Here is a 23,666-nt window from a genome sequence, read left to right as displayed (position 1 = left end):
GCATGTCCTAAAACTTTGCCATCAGCCACGCAAATGAATTTCCTAGCACTGTGCTTCATGGCGAGAGTTAAAAAAAATAAAATAAAAAATTATGTGAGCAGGTTATAAAACTTCTGTATGTGTTAATGTAATTTTGAAACAAAGGTATCTGGATTTCAGAGTCATGATGACTCAATTAATTCAGTCTGTAATGTATGTCTGCAGTCCAACGGTTACACTTACAAGTTTGTTACAATAGTGTGTAACCTTTTCACACATAATCAATTACTGTTGTTCAGAAGTGCACTCTCATGTTTGTGTTGTCAGTGCACATTTTGCAAGCATGAGCCAAGATAACTGACCGTTATGCAATAAATAGTTATTTGCATGCAGTCATCCCATTATGAGCTGCCATAATTGCTTACTTGACATTCCACTGTTTTACAGTTGTGATCGCCTTTGACACCCCTTACTGTGTAACAGGTACATTTTACTCAGAATAACACAATGTACATGAATAACAGTATATAGATGTTGCAGAGAAATATGTAATTACATGGGACAAGCACAGTTGGCCTGTCCAGGCACATGCAGTTGTCTCAAAACATGTGATGCAAAGTAGCTGATGTTCCAATCATTGAAGTTGTAATACGTACATTTATATATTGTTACATTTTTATTTTCATACATTTTCACATCGTTAAAGTCTGACTTCTTCTATAATGCTTGTAGTTAATACCATGTTCTGTAGATTCTGTAACTAGTTAGGTAGGTGGTTTGAGTCACAGAGAGGTGAACTTGTGTGTGTGTGGTGCTAGTGCCAGGTATTTAAACCCTCAACAGTTGATGTGCTGTGTCCACTTCCACTCAGGAGAAAACTTTAACTTTGGACACAGCACCCTCTGCAATTTATTCCATTTTTAACACAAACATCCTTTCATAAATACAGTTTCTAACTGTAAAGGTCAGACTTCTCCTGTGGCACTTGTGATTCATACTGTGTTCTTTAGATTGTGTAACTAGTTAGGCAGTGGTTCAAATCTCACAGTGCTGAACTTGTTTTTGCGTGTTTGTGTGTGTGATGCTAGTGTCAGGTAAGTAAGGCCTTAACAACACAATAACTGATGTGCTGTGTCCACTTTCACTCAGAAGAAAACATTAACTTTGAACACAGCTCCTTCTGCACTTTATCCCACTTTAAAACAAACATATTCCCTGCAGCACACTGATGAGGTCATCCTGCCAAAAGTGCACTCTATCCCCTTAAGAGTCGGACTTCTCCTGTGGCACTTGCAATTCATACTGTGTACTGTAGATGTTGTAACTAGTTAGATAGCTGGTTCAAATATGATAGTGAGTAAATAATGTGTGTGTGTGTGTGTGTGTGTGTGTGTGTGTGTGTGTGTGTGTGTGTGTGTGTGTGTGTGTGTGTGTAGTTCTAGTGACAGGTAAGTAAAGCCTCAGCAACAGATGTGTTGTGGCCACTTCCACTCAGGAGAAGAATTTAAGTTTGGACACAGCTCCCTCTGCACTTTATCCCACTTTTAACACAAACATCTTCTCTGCAACACAACAATGAGGTCATCCTGTCAAAAGTGTACTCTTTCCCCTTAAGAGTCAGACTTCTGCTGTGTGCGTGTGGTTCATACTGTGTACTGCAGATGTAACTAGTTAAGTACGTGATTCAAATTTGACATTGTGTGTGTGTGTGTGTGTGTGTGTGTGTGTGTATGTGTGTGTGTGTGTGTGTGTGTGTGTGTGTGTGTTTGTTTCTAGTGACAGGTAAGTAAAGCCTCAACAACAGATGTTTTGTGTCCACTTCCACGCAAAAGAAGAAGTTAAGTTTGGATGCAACTCCCTCTGCACTTTATCCCACTTTTAACACAAACATCTTCTCTGCAATACATCAATGAGGTCATCCTGTCAAAAGTGTATTCTTTCCCCTTAAGAGTCAGACTTCTGTGTGTGTATGATTCGTAATGTGCAGGGGCGGCTCGCCCTATCGGACTGCTGGACTGCAGCCCTCCCACCTAGAAAATAACAAAAAAAAATCTGTACAACATAAAAACAAAGACTGCCTTTACCAGCAGTCCTGATATGGACACAGAGGTAACAAAGGTACCCAGCAATCATTGCTGTGAGGTACCAGGAATCTGTGCAGTGACCGCACAGAACAGAGGAACTCCAGACTGCTTCAGCTGCAGTCAGGACCAATGAGGAGGACTGAGCTGCTCTCACGGGATGTTTTCAGTGCGCGGGCTTTCGGTCGGTGTGTTGGTTGCTGGGCTAGGTGTGTGTGTGTGTGTGTGTGTGTGTGTGTGTGTGTGTGTGTGTGTGTGTGTGTGAAATCCCCCAGTTACTATATACTGGTGGCTAGAGAGAGCAAATGGTGGTTGGTAGAGATACTCAGGCTTGAACCCTGTATCTTGTATGCAGGTGTTAAGGAACTGAATTCCCTACCCACCACCATTTGTAACAAAATTGCAGATTTTTGCCTCATATGTGATCTGATCTGTTCCTCATAATATCTGTGGTTTCTAAGTACTGCAATGCTTGATATTTGATGGTGCAGTGGTAGCACTGTTGCCTCACAGCTGCAAGTTCTCAGGTTTGATTCTTGGCTGGGGTGCCTTCTGTGTGGGGTCTGTATCTTCTCCCTGTGTTTGTGGGGGTTTACTTTTGTGTCCTCCCATGTTACAAAGACATGTCTGCATTATTTCTTTCTGGGCCTCTGCTGAAAATTGTTTTTTGTTACAAGTCAGATTGTCCTGATTAACAAATGTTAAATAAAACTGACAGGCATTTGAATTTCAGACTTCAGGTTTCTGAATGTTTAACTCCTTGCATATCTAATGGTGCAGTGGTAGCATTGTTGCCTCACAGCTATAGGTTTTCTGGTTTGATTCTTGGCTGGGGTTCCTTCTGTGTGGAGTCTGCATCTCATCCCTGTGTTTGTGTGGATTTGCTCTGGTGTCCTGCCATTTTACAAAGACATGTGTCTGCAGTATTTCTCCCTAGGCCTCTGCTGAAAATTGTTTTTGTTCCGTCAGAAGTAAAATTGACACTGAATTTCAGACTTCATATTTTTCAGAAAATGCATAGTAACACAACCTTTTACACAACCTTTTATTTTAGCAATTTTCTAAGATGAATATTTGAAATTTGTCCTTATTTTTGGGACTGTAGGCTGTATTCCCTCATTACTGGGTTTGTCCAGGTGTTTTGTGCTAAGAGGTTGACTGCTATGGTGAGAACTGAATTCATTAAATGATAGCCATTTAAGTTTCAGTCTTCCTCTCTTTCACGAAGCAGCTGATTTGGCATAGTGGTATGTTGCTCTGACTGTTTTGCACAGGAACCTTGGCAGTAAAATGTATGGTGGTAACGCAGCATTTTTCTTTCACAAAGCAGGTGATTTGGCATAGTGGTATGTTGCTCTGACTGTTTTGCACAGGGACATTTGTAGTAAAATGTATGGTGGTAACACAGCATTTTTCTTTCACAAAGCAGCTGATTTGGCATAGTGGTATGTTGTTCTGACTCTTTTGCACAGGGACCTTGGCAGTAAAATGTATGGTGGTAACACAGCATTTTATTCTAGCAACTTTCCAAGATTATACAAGCAATGTTTAATGTGTCCCTGTTCGTTGTCCTTTTGACCCCCCCCCCAATAAATTTGGCTTTTTCCAGATTTCTTGTGCTGTGAAGCTGAGATGCAGTTGAGTATTGAGTAGATTTTACAAGGAGCTGAGAGCTGCAGGGGAAGAGAAATTTAGTGCTGCGTATGCTAAGTCAGCTTGCATTGTTAATAGCACAACAGGTTGTGTAGTTGCTTTTGATGCAGAAGGTTGTTGGTTCTACTCCTACAAAGGGTGAATACTGCTGTACTGAAAAAGTTAAGATACTAACTATGAGTCTGTTATCAGTTTGCCATCCATTTCCTATTGCAATATTACTAGCTTATCATTTTTAATGTAATATAGGCAATTTATTCCTCAGGGGCATCAGATGCTTTATTTTTCAATGAAACCATGAAATATAAAGGTGTTTGCTAGCAGCAACCTCTTCATTAGTTACAGATTTATTTAATGTGGAATTATTTAGATGACTTTTTTACTTCAGAGATTGTGCATATTTATCACAAGAACAACCAAAACAGGACACAGCACGAGAACTCGAATTTCTTCAAAAATGTCTTTTATTCGAAAACGATAACAAGAATGAGTGCTTTCGCGTGCTTCTTGCACGCTTCTTCAGATACAAATTACAATATCTAACCTAGTTCCTTATATACCTCTGATACTTCTAATTATCATTAAACTATTAAACAATCAATCAATTCAGCATTGGTTAATTAGTCAATAAAGAAACTTCAGACTTTGGCTTAGAGTTCAACGCGTATGCGTTGGGCTCAAGCTCCAGTTTCTCCGTGTCTTATACACTTACTATCATATTACTTATTCATACACTTATTCTTTCCTCTTGGAATGAACGAGGAAATCTTATATACGCCCTTTCTAATATGGAGCACATAAAAACATATAAAAACATTGACAGAGACATCTCGAGCAACTGGTGCTCAGCTAACTAAATATTAAAATCACATCTTGCTACTCTTTAAAACAAAAACAATTATTAACATATACACGCAAAAAACGCTGCTTGTGCAAAACATCATGTGAACATGACATGTGTCAAATAAACTTTCATCAAGTATATACATGTATCTTAAAAGCTGATTGTCATGTAAATATAACATGTAAAACAAAGAAATCATTTAAAACTTCACCTAAATAGCAGCAACATTTCCTTCAACATATACATATTTGCATGAAAGTCTGACCACATAAATAAATGAGGAGATAAATAAACTGATAGACTGCTCACTGGAGATTAAAACAGTGCCTGACTATCTGCATAGCAATTAAATCCTAACTTCTTGTCTAAGATCTCATTGTAAACTCACTGATTTATTCTGTAAATACCGTGGACCTATATGCGAGATCCATCCTCCGTGGATCAGTCGTGGTTGTCATATTTATTAACAAATTTCTTGGTTCCTGCTAAAAATATTGTGTTTTCAACTCAACTTAAAACAACACGACTAAACTTGCGGTATGACGTTTGCCACCTCCCCCAAATTTAAGTGAGAATCTAAATCTTCGTAGCGTGATGCTGCGCAGGTAGCGCTATTATATTTGAAAAAACCTCCTTTCTTGAAACATCATGAGTAGCTTAAGAGTAAATAAAGATCGTTCAATCATGGTAGTGTCTGATCATAGGTATCTATTCTCTATGAACTCTATTGTACTAACTAGGGTAGAAAGCATATATTTCTCATAGTTGTTCTATCTTCCCCATAGTAGTATCTAATATGGCTAAACTGTGTGCAAAATCAGATCCTATGTAGAGAGTCATCAAACTGATCCATCACTGTCAGGCATCTCTATTATCTTTCAAAATTTGTAACACAGACTTCTATCGGTCATACTGAACAAGTTAAATATCCTATCCCTTCATCATGTTTAACATAGTTAAAAGACTTAGTTAGAACTTATATGTGTGAAAAAGTATATGAGTATAAACTTTCACACAAATTTTGAACCAATATATGGTTAACCTTAGAAGTAATCAGCCATGCTATCAATGAACTCCATACATGTCTTTCGAATCTCATTCCTGATGTTAACTTGGACTTCAAAAATAAGATTTTAAAGAAGCAATTTTGCATCCTGCTAGATTTCTTGTAAATTCAGCAGAAAGGGCACTATAGTATAAGTATCTTCAGACTCATATCTATTCTGACATAAAGTCTTGTGAATGATCACTGTCTCGTGCTACTTAGTGTCTGCATAAAGCGACATTATTTGGATCTTGTTCAATGCAACAATCTCCAATATTGTCCAATCCGCCACGTGTGTGTAATCAAACACTTACATCATATACATAATAAGAGCCAAATGTAAACATATAATATTAAAATATTGCTTATATTCATTTATTCTATGAATGGTTTAACAGAGACATAATTATTGATTCCTGGCTCTCTATGTGCCCCTGACCTGAAGATCCATTCCATCTCTAATTTCGCTAGTGCATTGGTGTTATCACCCATCCTGGGACTGATATACACAGTTTGTAATACTCTGAATTTGAAGTGGTGTGTTGGATTTGAAATTATGTGTTTGGCCAGTGCATTCAATTCCTGATGTTTGCGTATGTCATAAACATGGTTATAAATGCGCTCTCTCAGTCTCCTCTTGGTAAGACCAATGTAGAAAGCTGGACATAGAGTGCAGTTGGCCATGTAGATTAAATTCTTTGTGTTACAATTGGTCCATATCCTAGGTGAAAAATTAAAATGTCCATGTGGATGTTGGTATTCTTGTGTGATGGTGATGTATGGGCACATACTACAATTCTCACATGGATATGTCCCTGGAGTATCAATGTTTCCTCCCTTGGCGTAAATGTTCTTGTGTAATTTGGACGAAAAGATTGTTTTCAAATCATCACAAGTCCGGAACACAAACCCTGGTTTTTCACCAACTATTGCCCTAGTGTCATCTGCAATAGTAAGGATGTTCCAGTGTCTATTTATAATGCTCCTGATTTCATTGATGTCATTAGTATATTTCAGGATTAAATTAATCTTTTTATTTCGTCTATTGTGCAAAACAACTGGTTCATTTCTCATTCTCTTCTCTCCTCTGGGGTTTTCTCGGCAGCAACTATGTGTCTCAGCCTCTCTATTCTCATAAGGTATAATACTATGTCTCATCTCCTGAATCAACTTGCTGTTATAACCCCTGGCCATAAATAACCTTTCCATCTTATCTGCCTCTGTTTGTAATATGGCCGGATCCTTACATATTCTATTCAACCTCCAAAATTGTCCCATCATTATTCCAGAGAACACAAATCTCGGATGCATACTTCTATAATCTAAAATTGTGTTTCTCCAGCATGTTTTTCTAAATATCTTAAAGGATAATTTATTTTCTGCGTCATAATATAAAGTTAGATCTAAAAAGTTGATTTCATTATAGGAGTATTCATATGTAAATCTCAAAAAAGTAGTTGTTGTTTCCAAATAATCTACAAAGCTCCTCAGCTCATCAATAGTGCCATCCCATGCCAGTATCACATCATCGACGAATCTCTTATACATGCGTATCTTCTCCATCCATGGACTGTTGAATATATGCTTCTGCTCCCAGCTATACATTACTAAATTTGCAAATGAATTTGCACACGGGGTGCCCATGGCGACACCCCATGTCTGTAGGTAATATTTACTGTGAAACATAAAAACATTACAGTTCAGCACCAATTCCAATAATTGCCCTATTAAAATCTGTCTATCTCTTGAGAAGCCGCTCATAGCAACCATTACCTCCCTCACGGCCTGTGTGCCATATTCATTGGGGATGCACGTGAACAAATCATGAACATCTAATGTGACCAAAAGTAATTTCCCGTTCCTTTTTTCTAGTTGGTCAAAAGTACCTAAGTCTTTCAACAAATGCTGTGTATCTCTGAGAATAGTTTGAATTTTGTTTACTAATGGTCTCAACATCTTCTCTAAAAATGTTGAGATGTTATATGTTGCCCAATGTCTACCTGACACTATGGGTCTCATGGGCATCGGTTCAGCTTGTTTGTGTACTTTTGGCAGGCCTTTCAGTACTGGTATCAATGGTTCTTCTATATGAAGAAAGTCAAACATTTCTTTGCTTACTTGCCTGCACATCAAGATGTCATACAACTCATCTCTTACATTGTTAATTATTCTTATCACTCCTTCTATTGTTAGTTCTCTGTAAGTGTCATTCTGAATCAAAGTGGCTTCTATTATCTTAATATATTCTACTTTATCTAAGATCACCACTCCTCCCCCTTTGTCAGCATTAATTATCAAAATGTCTTTATTGTGCTTCAGATTCATTAGAGAACTGTATTCATCCTTCTCTAGATTAAAAAATCTATTTTTAATCTGTTTGGTAATATTTAAATTATATAAATCTCTCTCACATGTCTTCACAAAGCATTCTACATTAGGAGGCAAAATCGGGGAGAAAGTGCTTCTACGCTTAAAACTACTTGCAGCAGTTTGCACTTGTTGCACTTGGTTCTTAAAAAACATGTTTAGAGCCACTTTCCTAGCAAACAAGCTTATATCAATCAATGTTTCAGACAACTTACTACATTGTGAGGGCACATAATTCAGCCCTCTGTTCAGGAGCGAAATATCAGATATAGACAAATCATATTTAGAAAAATTAAATACCAGTGAAGTCAGTTCCAATTCCTTTTCTGTTGTCTCTCGTGCCTGTCGGCTGAAAATTTTCGTTTCCTTGGGCCTCGACTCGTTGACCTCCCTCTGGTGAACGTATTCAGTCTGATCGGAAAAGGGGCGTTCAAGTCCCTGTTGGGTGCCGCTGTAGATTTTCTGACTGTCCCTGTCCTGCTGGAATCATCTATGGAATGTAGCGCTAACTGGTTAGGTGGCGGAGTTGATTCATCTGAGTTAGCAGTCAGTACATCCCTTCTGTGGTGAAGAGATTCTCCTGTGCTGTTGATAATTGTGGTATCCGGCATCCGAACTGAAGTACTTGCTTCCCTGGTATCCGGTTGCCTCTGCTGCGAACGGTAGTGACGTTCAGTTGGTGTTGCATTATTGTCTGTCGTTCTCGGCCAAACAAAGATGTTCCCATTTCTAAAATCATGCACATCTCTAGTCAATTTCTTTTGTTTGAGGCCTCTCAGTTTCTCCCCAAACAAATTTATTTGTGTAGACACATCATGTAGCTTCCTGGTAAACACATCTGAATTGAACCTCTCAGTTATCGCTCGGTATGCTGCATCAATATCTTCTTGGATAGCGGTCTCTATCGGTTCAAAATATTCAAGCAACAAATGTATGTATTTGTTGCTCAGCTCTAAGTTCAGATCTTGCCATTTTTTCAAGAGATCTGGATATAGTTGTCCGTAAGTAGGCATGCACAGCACGCGCATCCCTCTCTGGACAACTTTAAAGTTAAGGCATGCTTGAAGATGCTTTCGCTGCCAAGACAGTCTTTGGATTTTATATAAATTGTTCTCTAAGTCTCTCAACAATGTGTAAAATTCACTCATGCTATTATCTGATTCATTTCTTTTATATGTATTGTCCGTAATCTCAGGGAAATCTAGAGTCAATAATGGGTTACCTCTAGTTGGTAGAAAAGCATCTAGTCCCAATGGACCCAGTCGGTTAGTGGGATTGTAGTCCAATTCAATGGTCGTGTTCTCCATAGCGTGGAGGTAGCAGCAACAAAAAACCAACAAAGTAACAAGAAGTAAAACGTAATTGCCGCTTTCCTCCCAAAGTATCCTGTGGCAATTAGCAACGCCAAAATCACAAGAACAACCAAAACAGGACACACCACGAGAACTCGAATTTCTTCAAAAATGTCTTTTATTCGAAAACGATAACAAGAATGAGCGCTTTCGCGTGCTTCTTGCACGCTTCTTCAGATACAAATTACAATATCTAACCTAGTTCCTTATATACCTTTGATACTTCTAATTATCATTAAACTATTAAACAATCAATCAATTCAGCATTCTCACTTAAATTTGGGGGAGGTGGCAAACGTCATACCGCAAGTTTAGTCGTGTTGTTTTAAGTTGAGTTGAAAACACAATATTTTTAGCAGGAACCAAGAAATTTGTTAATAAATATGACAACCACGACTGATCCACGGAGGATGGATCTCGCATATAGGTCCACGGTATTTACAGAATAAATCAGTGAGTTTACAATGAGATCTTAGACAAGAAGTTAGGATTTAATTGCTATGCAGATAGTCAGGCACTGTTTTAATCTCCAGTGAGCAGTCTATCAGTTTATTTATCTCCTCATTTATTTATGTGGTCAGACTTTCATGCAAATATGTATATGTTGAAGGAAATGTTGCTGCTATTTAGGTGAAGTTTTAAATGATTTCTTTGTTTTACATGTTATATTTACATGACAATCAGCTTTTAAGATACATGTATATACTTGATGAAAGTTTATTTGACACGTCATGTTCACATGATGTTTTGCACAAGCAGCGTTTTTTGCGTGTATATGTTAATAATTGTTTTTGTTTTAAAGAGTAGCAAGATGTGATTTTAATATTTAGTTAGCTGAGCACCAGTTTCTCGAGATGTCTCTGTCAATGTTTTTATATGTTTTTATGTGCTCCATATTAGAAAGGGCGTATATAAGATTTCCTCGTTCATTCCAAGAGGAAAGAATAAGTGTATGAATAAGTAATATGATAGTAAGTGTATAAGACACGGAGAAACTGGAGCTTGAGCCCAACGCATACGCGTTGAACTCTAAGCCAAAGTCTGAAGTTTCTTTATTGACTAATTAACCAATGCTGAATTGATTGATTGTTTAATAGTTTAATGATAATTAGAAGTATCAGAGGTATATAAGGAACTAGGTTAGATATTGTAATTTGTATCTGAAGAAGCGTGCAAGAAGCACGCAAAAGCGCTCATTCTTGCTATCGTTTTCGAATAAAAGACATTTTTGAAGAAATTCGAGTTCTCGTGGTGTGTCCTGTTTTGGTTGTTCTTGTGATTTTGGCGTTGCTAATTGCCACAGGATACTTTGGGAGGAAAGCGGCAATTACGTTTTACTACTTATTGTGCATATTTACTGATAATGGTGGACTGTAGAATTGTGCATATTTACTGATAATGGTGGACTGTAGAATTGTGCATATTTACTGATAATGGTGGACTGTAGAAGTTTGAGTAGACTTATGATGGAAATGTTCTGAACTGGGCAGTTTTGTCATTACTGGTGCATGCATTTTGTTTCATTGTTTACTGGAAAAATGTTCAAAACAATAGGAAGGTGTATCAAAGAGCACATGTATGTTTCATATGCAAGGGGCCAATGATTTGAAAACAGTCCAAAATTAATCTTTATCTGCCACTGGTAAAATGTATTTTCTTTGAATGTGGGTTTCAATGTTGTTTCAATGAACGTGAGTTTCAAGGGCAGAGAAGTTTTAATGCTAAGTTTGTTTAGCAGATGTCTTGGTGCTTGTGCTGTAAAATGCAAAATAAAACGTTCAAATGAAGTCCAAATCATCATAGAAGTAAATCAGTATGCACATTAGTGTTTATGGTAAATGGAGTGAAATAGCCAAGTAATGGATCATTGGAATGGCTGCAGGGGGAGGCTCCATGATTTTGTGAGGGGGAAGGGCAGCAAACTTAAAGACAGCCCCAGCTGAATTATACCTCCCAACTGTAAAGATTTTCAAAGAATTAATAGATTTTTGCTTCTTATTTTTGGTTTGTTCCTCATAAAATTTGTGGTTTTCTGGCAAAATCATTTAGGAATTAAGTCACTAAATAATGACACACTGAGTTTCAGACTTCATAACCTTCAGAAAAATGCATGCTAAAGTAAGACCTGTTGTTCTGTCAACTGTCTCAGTTTATACAAGAGCAATTTTTAGTACTGTTTATATGTTCCCCCAATATATTTGGCCTTGTCCAGATTTATTGCATTAACAGGTTGAGAGGTACATGCAAATAAATTGCTTTATAGAATTAGGCATAGCCAAACCTCTCAACTGTCCCTGATTTTGGCTCAAAATGTTGCTCTTCCCCTAATAATCCCTTCGCAAAATAGCAATTTTGGAAGAAAACATGGAGGGTTTACAATTAAGAAATAACTGTAATAATCAGAGTTATAGATTACTTTTATTTCAGAAATGCATGTAGATTCTTTTATTTTATCAGCTACTCAAGTTAACAGTACTAATATTAAAGTGTCCCTTCTTTGACAGGTTCCCAGCTGTATTGTGTGGCTATTTTATATTTTTACATCACATTTTTGGTTCATTTTTCATAAAATTGTGTTTTTTTTTGGCAAATTAGTGGCAAATCATTAAAGACTGAAGTTAGAAAATAATGACAGACATTTGAGTTTCAGATTTCATACCATTCAGAAAATTCATACTAATGCAAGACCTATTCTATTATCTTTCTAAGTTTATAAGAGCAATATTTTAAAAAATTGTCCTTATGTTTGGGCCTTTGTCTCACTTCTTTGTATGGCTTTGTCCAGATTTCTTGCTCTGAGGTTGAGAGTTATGACAAATGTGTCAGGGCCATCACAATCAGCCAGAGACATTTCAAATTGTGACATACTTGTTGCACCCCACTCCCCCATGTAGTGACTCTGGATGTGTCGAAGCAAGGCAAGGAGTAGTTATGCAGTGTAAATGTTCAGGGTATCCCCCCCCCATCCAAGGTAGACACAAGTACTAGAGTGGCTTTTCATCTGTCCTTGATTTTTGCAGAGTGGTCTGGTTTCTGTCATATTTTTTGCACTGTTGATTTATGCTTATTACTCAAAGTGCCTGTTGCTCTGTGTTTAAGTAGCAATACTTTAATGACCATCATCAGGTAAGCTTAGCTGAGATCGTAAGATGCAAGTAAGCTTTAATAAGCATACTGTTTAAGAATTGCCAACATTGAAAGCCTTTCTGTTGTTGCCATGTATAGAATACTTAACTAGATAATGTATAGGCCTTGGGTATTGAAATGCATATGATAATATTTGTAATAAAGGACAGGATTACATTATTTTAAGAAGCTCATTACACTTGGAGACTTCCAGTCATCTCTGCAGGCTTTACCCATAAACTAAACAGAATGCCAATCGTGTGGTCCATAACCTGTACAGTAATCCTTTTAAGCAATGTATCTTGAGCTTATTTCTTGCTTGCTTTTCATTTTTTACTTTGATCATGTTTTCCCCATGAAACAAGTAGATAGTTGTCAGGCAGCAGGTCTTTTTTAGGATAAGAAACATTTTTACAAGTGGGGGCATCATAGATTTCTACTTTCAGCATGTTACTTGGTACTTTAATAAAGCTGAATATAAATTATAATTAGAACTGCAGTGCAAGAAGTGGTTTGAGTTGAGTGCTGCTTGTTTTTCTTATACTTGATTTTGACTGGCATTCCATTAATGTATTTAAAAAGTAATTTATTTTTTCATGCCTCACAACCTTTTTGTTTCCATCTAGATATTAAGTAAGCTGTCATGCAGCCAATGCACTGAAATATTTTTATTCTTCTGCACTTCATTTTGTCTTGATTGGACTCTCATAATGATGGTTTGGCACCCAGGGCAGTGTATTTAGTTAGTTTTTGTGGTTTTGAGCATAGCTCCTCCCCTTTCTAGTTGGCCGCACCCCTTCCCATTGACCCCACCCATTCAACTGTCTCCTGCAGCCCCCCTTTGATTTGAAGTCACCAGCCGCCACTGGTAATGTGTACTGTAGATGTAACTAGTTAGGTAAGTGGTTTGAATCTAACATTAGTGACTTTACCACAAACATGTTCTCTTTAACATACTGATGAGTTCATCCTTTCTTAACTACAGTCTTTCACTATAACTGTCAAACTTCTCCTGTGGCATGTTATACTGTGTTCTGTAGATTGTGCAGTTAGATGGGGGGGGGGTGCAATCCAGTACTGCTTAAACAGTGTAACTTTGTGTGAAGTGTCATGTACAGTTGGCTCTGAAACAGCACACCTTATGTAAAGTTCCACTCAGGAGACATATTTTCACTGGCAGAGGGCTACCCTATACATTTCTATTTCCACCAGGCAGTACCCAGTATTGGAAACACAATGGTTACATCACTCTTTCAAAAATGAGCTACATTACAGTTGTGGCATGACTTTTCCAGTGGTGTTAGCTGTTGAGACTCTGCTGTCAAGACTACATAACTGAATAGGTAAGAGGTTTGAATCCACCAGTAACTGACTACTGTGAGTGTGTGTTTATCTGTCATGCTGTGTTGTGAATGCTTCTAATGTACAAAGTATGTATAGCTGTGTTCTGTTACTGTGTTCTTCAACCACCTTCTTTCATTTTTAGAAGGGCATCACCATATTAAACAATGGTAATGTCATCTATTCAAATGTGCACTGTTACAGTTGTAAACCAACATCTTGTGTGGCACACGTGATTCAGGCAGTGTTGTGCACCTTGTGATCTTTGGTAATCAGTTCAAATCCAGCCATTACGCCATGGACTCACTTGTGTCAGTATGACTTTGAATATGCATGTAGGTAACAATGTTGTCATCCAGCTATCTGCTGTGTACATGTATTGCTGGATATTCCTGTTACATACATTTCTGCTAATTTTTCACACAGAAATACTTTATTGGATAATGATGATACCATTGAATGAAATTTGGCTTTAAAAATAAGAAGTACTAAAGATTTTCCTGTGGCATGAGGAAATAAGGCAATATTCTGTGTGCTGCTGCCTTAGTAAGGCATGTGTTCGAATCCATTGATTATCTACACATTATGCATGATTGCCATTCTCCTGTCACAGTGACGACCACAGTAAGCATCATTTCTGTTTAGATATACCTAGCAGCAGACAACGTGGTGTGCAAAATTGACAAATGGCAACAGTCTTTTAAAGAAATTACAGGCACGAACATCCCTTGCAGCAATAAAATGATGTAATGACTTCACATAGGTGGAGTCTCAGAGCTGTGTTAAGACTTCCACTGTGGCACATGTGATTCATATACATGCTGTTAGTTTGTGAACTTACATAGCTTGCTGTTCAATTCCAGTAAAGGGAAACAGTATATGGATGTACTGACGTTACACAAACAATACTGCATGAAGTTATCGTTCTCAATTTTTCCTTAAGAGAAAGAAATATAAACTCATTTTGTAATTTCCTGGCAGTGAAATAGTTGTTCTGTGAATGTCATGGTGTGAATCTTCCTGAAACACGTGTTCAGTAATGACTTGCATTTATTCACAGATAGAGTGTTGTTCAATTCTGTGCCAGTGAGCATACAAAACAACAGAAACAGCTTCCTTTGCTAAGAAACATTGATATTCCAGTGCTCACAGCTATGTGAACATTAAACATAATTACCTCATTGTTATCATTCTGACAAAATAATATTGTACAAATTATCATTAAATGTCTTTTCTAACTTCACACATTAATTCCATGTCTTTATGACATGATCCACTGCTGTGTCATGTGGCCTGTATTGCATATCTTCATCCAAACATTTATGTATTACTGTAATTCTTTTCTTCCCACTGTAGGGCTTTGTAGGACATGAGGACTTATATAACATTTCTTACGGTATGTATGATGCAAGATCATGCCATACAGTGAATGGGCCTGTGTTAGGACACTTTATTGTGTGTTGTGTTGTTTACACACTACTATGGCAGTGTTTGCTGTAATTTCTTGTGAGCATGCCCAGCATAATCATGTAGCAGATGTCCTGCACTTATGAAAAGAGGCCTTGAACTACTGAAATGTTATCATATCTGTGTTGCCTTTTGTCATGTATGAATTTTGAGTGTAATTATATTGCTGCTTAGACCCGCGGTGGTGGTGCTGCGGTAGCATTGTCGCCTCACAGTAAGACGCTGTCCGGTTTGATTCTCAGCTAGAGCGTCTTATCCGTGGAGATATGCGTGAATGGGCATACCTTCCTTGAAGGTTGTGCATCAGGGCTGGTAACTCAGCACGTAAAAATCAACTACCAATCATTAGCGGACCGGAGTTCCGCTGTGGCGACCCCTAACCGGGAAAAGCCGAAAGACACAAACAAACATTATATTGCTGCTTAGGATGTACATGAGCATACAACACATGCTTGTTCAGTACATGTTTCAAGGTAATATACTCCATGTCTATGGTTGCCAGATGACAACAAATGGCAAAACATGTCCCTTTCTGATGTGCATGACACAACAACTGTATGGCTCATTTCTTCTTGTTTATACACAAAGAGAAGACTGATTCAGTACTAATGGTTATCACAATTACATTCCCTGTATGTACATGTATTCAGTAAGTGTAGTCTGTGTGAATAGCCCATAATGTATCCACTGTCCTTGCTGTTATCTCAACTCAGCAAGTTACCAACATTAATATCACATTGACTCCCCTTTGTTACAATTTTGGTTTGTGTCCCTTTCACACCCTTTGGTAGGATCGCCATTTTTAGGTACGTGCATGGGTCAAGAATTGTGAACAGGATTAATTATTATTACATCAGTATAGAAGTATTTATGTTTCAAATGTTTCTTTGTGACATAAGCACATTTGACTGCATTATCTGAGTACATTTCCTCCTTTTAATGTCTGCACTGATACCATTTTATTATGTGTGTGTTCTCCCCATTTAATGTCCCCTGCATTGTAATTCTTGTAGTCAGCTTGCCCTTACTTCATATAAGCTGTCCGCATGTGCTTGCTTAATTGGTTTGCTTGCAGGGAAGCTGTTGTGTTTACATCGCATGCTTATGCTTCGCTGCACCTTTCCATGGGCCACTAAAAAGTGCTTATAAACATGCAATCCCAATGAGCAGCATCATGTTCAATGAGTGCTGTTGTTCATTGAGTGAACATGCTTAATTTGCTCAGGTTTCACACGAAGGCTACATGATTGTTAATGACTCCCAGGGAATATCTTTGCAGATGCAAGAAACTTAGTACTTATCATAGCCTTTTTCATTTTATTTTACTTTTCAATCCTATTTGCTTACAAATGAAAAAGAAAAAAAAGACACGTTTTATTACTTAAGCCAAGGACATTAATCTAGACATCCACCCTAGTAAAAACAAGTTAAATTATTATCTTAATTCTACATGTAAAATAATCGGTGCAATTTTATACCCCTACCCCCACTCCAGCAGCTCAAGATCACAGCATATTAACTTAAACGTGCCTCTGTCTAGCCTATCTTCTCTTGTTATACTGTAAAGCCTATATTTCGTAAAACTAAAAAAGTACTTGTTTAGTTTAATAACTTTAACACGTACAACAGTCACTGAAAAGACTCCCTCCCACTTTTAAAATGCGCCTGACTGTACAAAACTACTTTACCATAAAATGTACAGTTTATAACATGTCATGCTTTATAGAAATACTAATAAGAACAAAATTGTTTTACTTACAGTTTCTTCTTTTTTCCCACTTTAATGTCCTTCTTAACATTAATGACATAAAGTGAGGTATGTGGTTTACAGTCCACCCACAGGTTTAACAAAGTCAACAAAACTCCAGTCTTTTTCAGCCACTTTTTTTTTTTTTTTGCAAAACCATATTTCATAAATAGGATTGATTCTTTATAATCTCCCATTTAATAACAGATTTTAGTGTTGCTGGTTACCTTCCTGATCATCTCCATCTCACAACACCAGACTCAGGTTCAAGCCCAGGGTACTCCTAAGTCTTCTAGTTAACTCCTGTGCTCTTTTCTGTCTCTCAACCATTTTCTTTTGGAACATTGGCGTTTCACTGACAAAGTCTATCTAGATGCTTTATTGTCAGATGAATAAGAAGCAGAATCCTCTTCTATTTGCTGGCTCACCTTTTGTTGGATAAACTTTTTATTTCTTCCTTAGCCTGTTCTGCATCCAGAAATGCCTTTGATACTTCAGGAAAAATATTCTGAAGATGGCTGGATACAGCAGCTTGAATCTCACACCTGCCTCTCAACATTCCCTGTTTGCTGGGATAAATTTGCTGCTCTTCTGCCTAGTGTAGAGTGAATAATCATTTTCTACAAACACTCTGCTGTTTCCAATTTTTACTACTTTCCCCATCTGACTCATACATTCAATGTACCCTTTTAATTAAAAAATCCTCACCCCAGTTGCTTATTTGTTCTTTCATAAAATTAATGCACTCTATTCCCCCCAGTTTCTCTGGTACAGAAGAAAGTCTAAGTGTTTCTCTATGTGCCCTGTCTTCTAACTGCCATTTTTGAAACATATCTTCTTCAGAAGCTTTATACTCAGCCAGCCTTTTCTTCATTTTAATGTCTGATTTTTGTAGTTTTATCAGTTCATCTGAATAGCTAGTTAAAATTGCTTCTATTTTTTTTCCCAGCATTTTGTTATTTGAGGTGATATATTCTTTCAGTATTTCATTTATTTCAAGCACCTTTGAGTACATTTGATTTATTTTTTCCCAAAATTACTGGAAGCCATCTCTTGTACCAAAGCTGAAGTTTTTACTGCTTGTTGCTGTAGGATTTTTCTCAGCTAGTATTTTCTGTTCATCTTTTCTGGTTGATTTTCTTTCAAGTTCTCCAAATATCTTCTTTCATGACATCTAGGCAATCTAGGTAGTAGACAGTAACTGGATTTTCCCCAAGTGACAATTTCACTAGCTCGTATTTCCCATTTTCTGTTTTCATACTGTGAGTGCTGAAAGTAAGCTGTTGATTAATATGCATCCATCTTGGAAATCCAGCTATGCTCATAGTTGAATATTACTTCTAAAATTCCTAACATAGTAAAAGAAGGCATTGCACTTATCTTTGGAAGAGGTTCATACCTGACTTTGCAAGTTTAATCTTATGTCTGAGTTGTTTGCAGACCTTTTTGAGTTGACTTGTAAAATGATGGGATTTGAGTTTCTTACTTAATGTCAAAGTTTTTTTTTCTTTCATTGTGGAGTCTGCAATGGGTTCCAGCAGTGGAGCTTATTCTTAAATATACCATCATACTTATGATGGTTGGGGATGGATACTTTGATGCAGGAGTTGAGGTAGTAGTAAAAGTTAACAGAAGAGGTTCTTAGTTTGCAGTGATATGGTAATTGGACTTGTTTATTGACACATAGAAGTCCAGGAGTTCAAGGTCATTATCTTGCTATATTAGCCATGTGGTGATGGGATTTCAGATAAATACTGATACTACCCTTTCTCATACAATCCCTTTTTCACCAGAGTTGAACAAAGTAGGAGTGTTTTCACTATGTTGTTATAAAGTTTCAGTAACCTTATCAATGTGCATATGCTCAAAAGTTAGGAAGGCTTCTGAATCAGGCAGACTTCAGAAAGGAATTCTCTGTCATCACAAGATAATTGCCCTACTCTCATGATTCAGCACTAGATGAATGCTACAATCCTTACATTTTTAGGAAGATTATCAATAGGCAGATAATAAATTTCCTGAACCATTTCCAGAGTACTGCAGCCCTTGAGTTGACATCTATCCTTGTGGTTTCTCAAACAGCAGGTTTGTTTTATATCCAGGTCCTATATATATGCACACCCAACCTTTCTTTGTATACTAATTGGCTAACATTTGCCTGAAAAATTGCTTTAGTTGTGCTTCTCCCTAATGGCACTATTTAAGTAACTGTCTTCCTGCTACCCATGTTCATAACATTCCTAGAGAAGATCATTTAATAACAGATAGTACAGTATGTAAGAATATATATGTTCATAGGTACTAAGCTAGCTGCCCTTGTGAGCAATTTTAAACCTAGCCAACTTCCATTTTTATCTTCAAATTAAGCTATCCCATTTGGTTAGAGACTGGCCTTACCCATCCCATGGTCAATAAATTATATATTACCCCTAATGAGAGTAACTGGGATCATGCCACAGATAAGTTGATGTTATCCATGCATGGAGGTTACCTCTGTTCATTAGTAGTACAGGGGGCAGTCCTATCATAAATGTTCTGCTTCCCATCCATAGATCCATGCTGCTCCTAGCCTGCAGTCATCACCAAACTTGTCAGCCATAGCCTTTGAGTGTTGGCTTTTACTTCAGAAAAGTAGATGTCTAACAAAAGTGGTTCCAGCACAGAACCCTGGGAGACTCCACTGGTCTCTTTATGGAGGTAACTTCCCATATTTTGATTTCCTGTATGCTAGCTAAGAGCCAGTTGGCAATCTAGAAAGTGACAAAGAGTTTTATTCCCAGTTTATTTATCTTTTCTACTATGGCTGAATGGGAAATTGTGTCAAAAGCTTTGGCCAGGTAGAAGTATGCTGTGTGTACTATTTTACCTTCATCCATTGCTTTGGTGACCTTTTCCAAAAAGTCCACCAGGGTGAGTAAGCAGGACCTGCCCCTAACAAATCCAAACTGAGACGTGTCCAGTGTTTGGAGATTCCCTATGTCATCCTTTATTAGTTTCATAATACGTTTTCCATGGCTTTGCATATCAGTCTGGGAAGCTCTATGGGTTTGCAATTGCCTGGGTGTGTGGAAGGTCCTCCCTTATGCAGAAGACTGTAGGTGCTCTCCATTCACATGTTACAAAACCTGTATGGAGACTCAGATTGAACAGTGTTGTTGTTATATCATCCATTCTGTCATTGTCAGCACAGATTGTCAAAGGAAGAATCATAACTAGAGCCACCAGTGTGCTTACTAACATCATTCTCTTAGCATCAGTTCTAGTGTGTGAGCATCATTTCTAATGCCACTAGTGTGCTTACCGACACCATTCTCTGTGCATCAGTTCTAGTGTCACCAGTGTGCTTACCGACACCATTCTCTTAGCATCAGTTCTAGTGTCACCAGTGTGTTGACCGTCCTCTGAGCATCAGTTCTAATGCTGACCAACAACATTCTGTTAGCATCAGTACTAGTGCCACCAGTGTGCTTACTGACACCATTTTCTTAGCATCAGTTCTAGTGTCATCAGTGTCCTTACTGACACCAATCTCTTAGCATCAGTTCTAGTGCCACCAGTGTGCTTACTGACACAGTTATCTTAGCATCAGTACTAGTACCACCAGCGTTCTTACTGACACCATTTTCTGAGCATCAGTTCTGGTGCCACCAGTGTGCTTACTGACACCATTCTCTTGGCATCGGTACTAGTACCACCAGTGTGCTTACCGACACCATTCTCTGAGCATCAGTTCTAGTGCCACCAGTGTGCTGACCGACACCATTCTATGAACATCAGTTCTAGTGTCATCAGTGTGATTACTGAGACCATTCTCTTAGCATCAGATGTTCATCGTGCATACAGCTGCAGTCATTACAGATGGGATATCCCACCGTCAGGCGGGTCCTCGGTCGGCCGAATTCCAAAGTCTAGGTCCGGCATCGGTTGTCGTCGCTTCTTCCCTGACGTCAGTGCGGCAAGGGTACAAAAGAGGCAGCCGACACCATTTTCTCCAGTCTTTCTTGCCGCGCGGTGCCCGAAGCAGAAGCAGTTCGCACGTGCCGGTCGGCCAGCTCCTGAGATTTATGAAAGTATTTCAGCTGAAGTCTTCTTGAAAGCTAAGTACCCCATTGGGGAAACTTTTCTTGCCTCAGACCGATGTCAGACAAAGTTAATAATTGCATTTCTTGTGGGAAGCAAATACTGCATAAGGATTTCCACTCTTTCTGTATACCTTGCTTAGGCCCAGACCACGACGTCTCGGCCTGCCGTTTTTGTGCTAGATTCAACAAGCGCACTATTAAGCGCCGGGCGGAGTTCGCCCTTCATTATTTTGGCAAAACATTTAATTATATCATGTCGTCAGATACTCCGACTCCAGTTTTGAGCAAAAGACACAAAGATAAGGACTGACATCCGAGGTCCGCACTGACCACTGAGATCACGCTTAGGCCGACTACCGGTTCTCCAGTTCTCAGCGAGGCGCCTACGCAGCCCCTGAGTACCGATGACACTACATTGCCGGTGACTACAGTACCCGAGGTCGCAGGCTCCTCGGTCCCCATTTCTACTGCAGATACCGACGCCACTCTTGGCGGGGAAACTCAGAATTTAGACAGGCCTGCCATTTCTCAAGGTGTCTTCAGGCCTTCCTCCTTCTCTATTAAAGCTTTCACTAAATCTAAAGCAGCCATGAAAACCAAGAAACAGGGTCCTCAGACCTCCTCTCAAGGCCACATGCCTAAAAAGCAGATGCTTAAAATGGCTGAGGATCTGATTACTCTTATCAGGGGTTCTCAACACCCCTCTGACAAAAGACCCAGATTAGAGGAAGACTCCCCTTCCTCAGATCACGCTTCTGTTACCTCAGAACACTCTGAGGACCAGGATTACGCCTATTCACCTTTTGAAGACTCTGATGCTGAGGAGTCTATTCCCTCGGTCTCCCCCCCAGAGGACTACTCTTTTGGGGAAACCCTGCATACATTGAGGGAACACTTTAACTGGGAAGGCCAAGATTACTCAGATTCCAAGAAAAGGCTCAGGGAATTTCTTTTGCTCCCCCAGCATAGGCCCCTGGCTATCCCTCCTGTTTTAGATATTTTGGAGGATGTGTACACAGAAGCCAGCCTTAATCCAGATTCTTTACCTCCAGTCCCTGTTAAACCAGACAGGTATTACCGGGTTCCTGATTCTCACCAGTTCCTATATAAAAGCCATACTGCTGACCCAGAAACTATTTCACAGGGTCCCAAGGGAATTAAGGCCTCTACTGCTAAAAACCCATTACCTTCAGAGAGAGATTCCAGAGCTTTAGAAAGGTGGGGGGAAAAGGTGTACACCTCAGCCACTTTAACCATGAGGGCATTAAACTGTCAGTTCCATATGTTAAAGTATCAGCAGTTTTTGTTATCTCAGTTGAAAAGCAAAATGGCACAACCAGAACAACCATATTTAAAAGAGTTGCAGGATTTGTTGCATGGTGCAGAGCAAGTGGGTAAACATACCTTGCAGTGTGGTTTTGATGCTTTAGAGGCCTCATGTAGAGCTGCTGTTACGAGGTCTGTTATACGTAGGCATGCTTGGCTCAAAGACCAAACCTTACCAGATCATGTCAAAGCTAAATTATTAGATGCACCTCTTCAGAAAGATGTATTGTTTGGTGTTAAAGCTGAGGAGGTACTAAAGAAAATGGAGGAAAAAGCGAAATCAATGCAAACAGTGAAGGATTTCCTGCAGGTACAACCTCCACGTTTCAGCAGAAACTGGCCTTCAAAAAATTGGTCCTTTCCAGCCACAGACAGACCGCAAAGGGGCAGATACAGACGCCCTAAGGGTAGAGGGCAACCTCAAGGATCTTTCAGAGCCAGATAGTGGCAAGCACCAACCCCAAGAGGTGGAGAAGATAGATCTCAGTCATTTAGAAAACAGACACAATGACTTCCCCCTACACCTGCCAAGCAAAGCTTTAATGGCAGCACCTTTGGGCGGAAAACTGGCATTATTTTCAAAAAATTGGCATATTGTTACTAAAGACAAATGGATTCTGGACATTATAGACAGAGGCTACAGGTTCCACTTTCACACCCTTCCAAAAATGAGAGGCATGCCAAACCTGCCACAAAATCAAAGGGCAGAGGCACTTCTCATTGCTCCAGACTGGCCAAGACAACACTGGTATCCGCTCCTGAAGAGCCTGACACATTCCCCACCATGGATCCTACCTCTGGTCCCTCTTCTGTTGTCCCAGCACAACTACAAAACCCTTCACAGCCAGCTCAAAACCCTAAATCTAGCTGCATGGAGAATTCCAACAGACTCTCCTCTCCAAGGAGGTGCAGGATGTCATCTTGGAGGCCAGAAGACCTTCTACTAGAAAAGCCTACTCCGCCAAATGGAAACTTTTTTGTGCCTGGAATCAAGAAAAGGGCCAGAATCCTTGGGTAATAAATATACCTCAAAGTTTACAGTACCTAGCTGAGATGTTAAACAGTGGACTTTCCTTCTCCTCCATCAAGATCCACGCTTCAGCCATTTCTGCACAGTACAACACAGATCCTCCTTTATTCTCACATCCTCTCTTAAGGCAGTTCCTCAGAGGGGCAAAAAATACAAAACCCCCAAAGAAACCACCAGTCCCTGCTTGGGACCTCAACTTCATATTGGAAAAGCTGACCCTTCCTCC

The 23,666-nt window shown here is 38.9% G+C and overlaps 1 protein-coding gene across 5 annotated transcripts in view; it reads left to right on the top strand.

Moving 5' to 3' along the window:
- MARCHF3 (membrane associated ring-CH-type finger 3) overlaps window positions 1–23,666 on the top strand; it is a 1,103,404-nt gene that overhangs the window by 932,289 nt on the left and 147,449 nt on the right. The window lies entirely within an intron of this gene.

The sequence above is a fragment of the Protopterus annectens genome, chromosome 2.part0, assembly GCF_019279795.1.
Source record: "Protopterus annectens isolate FY-2018-M chromosome 2.part0, PAN1.0, whole genome shotgun sequence".
Lineage (NCBI taxonomy): Eukaryota > Metazoa > Chordata > Ceratodontiformes > Protopteridae > Protopterus > Protopterus annectens.
The sequence above is the reverse complement of the archived record's forward strand: the minus strand, read 5'-3'. Positions and strand labels throughout refer to the sequence as shown.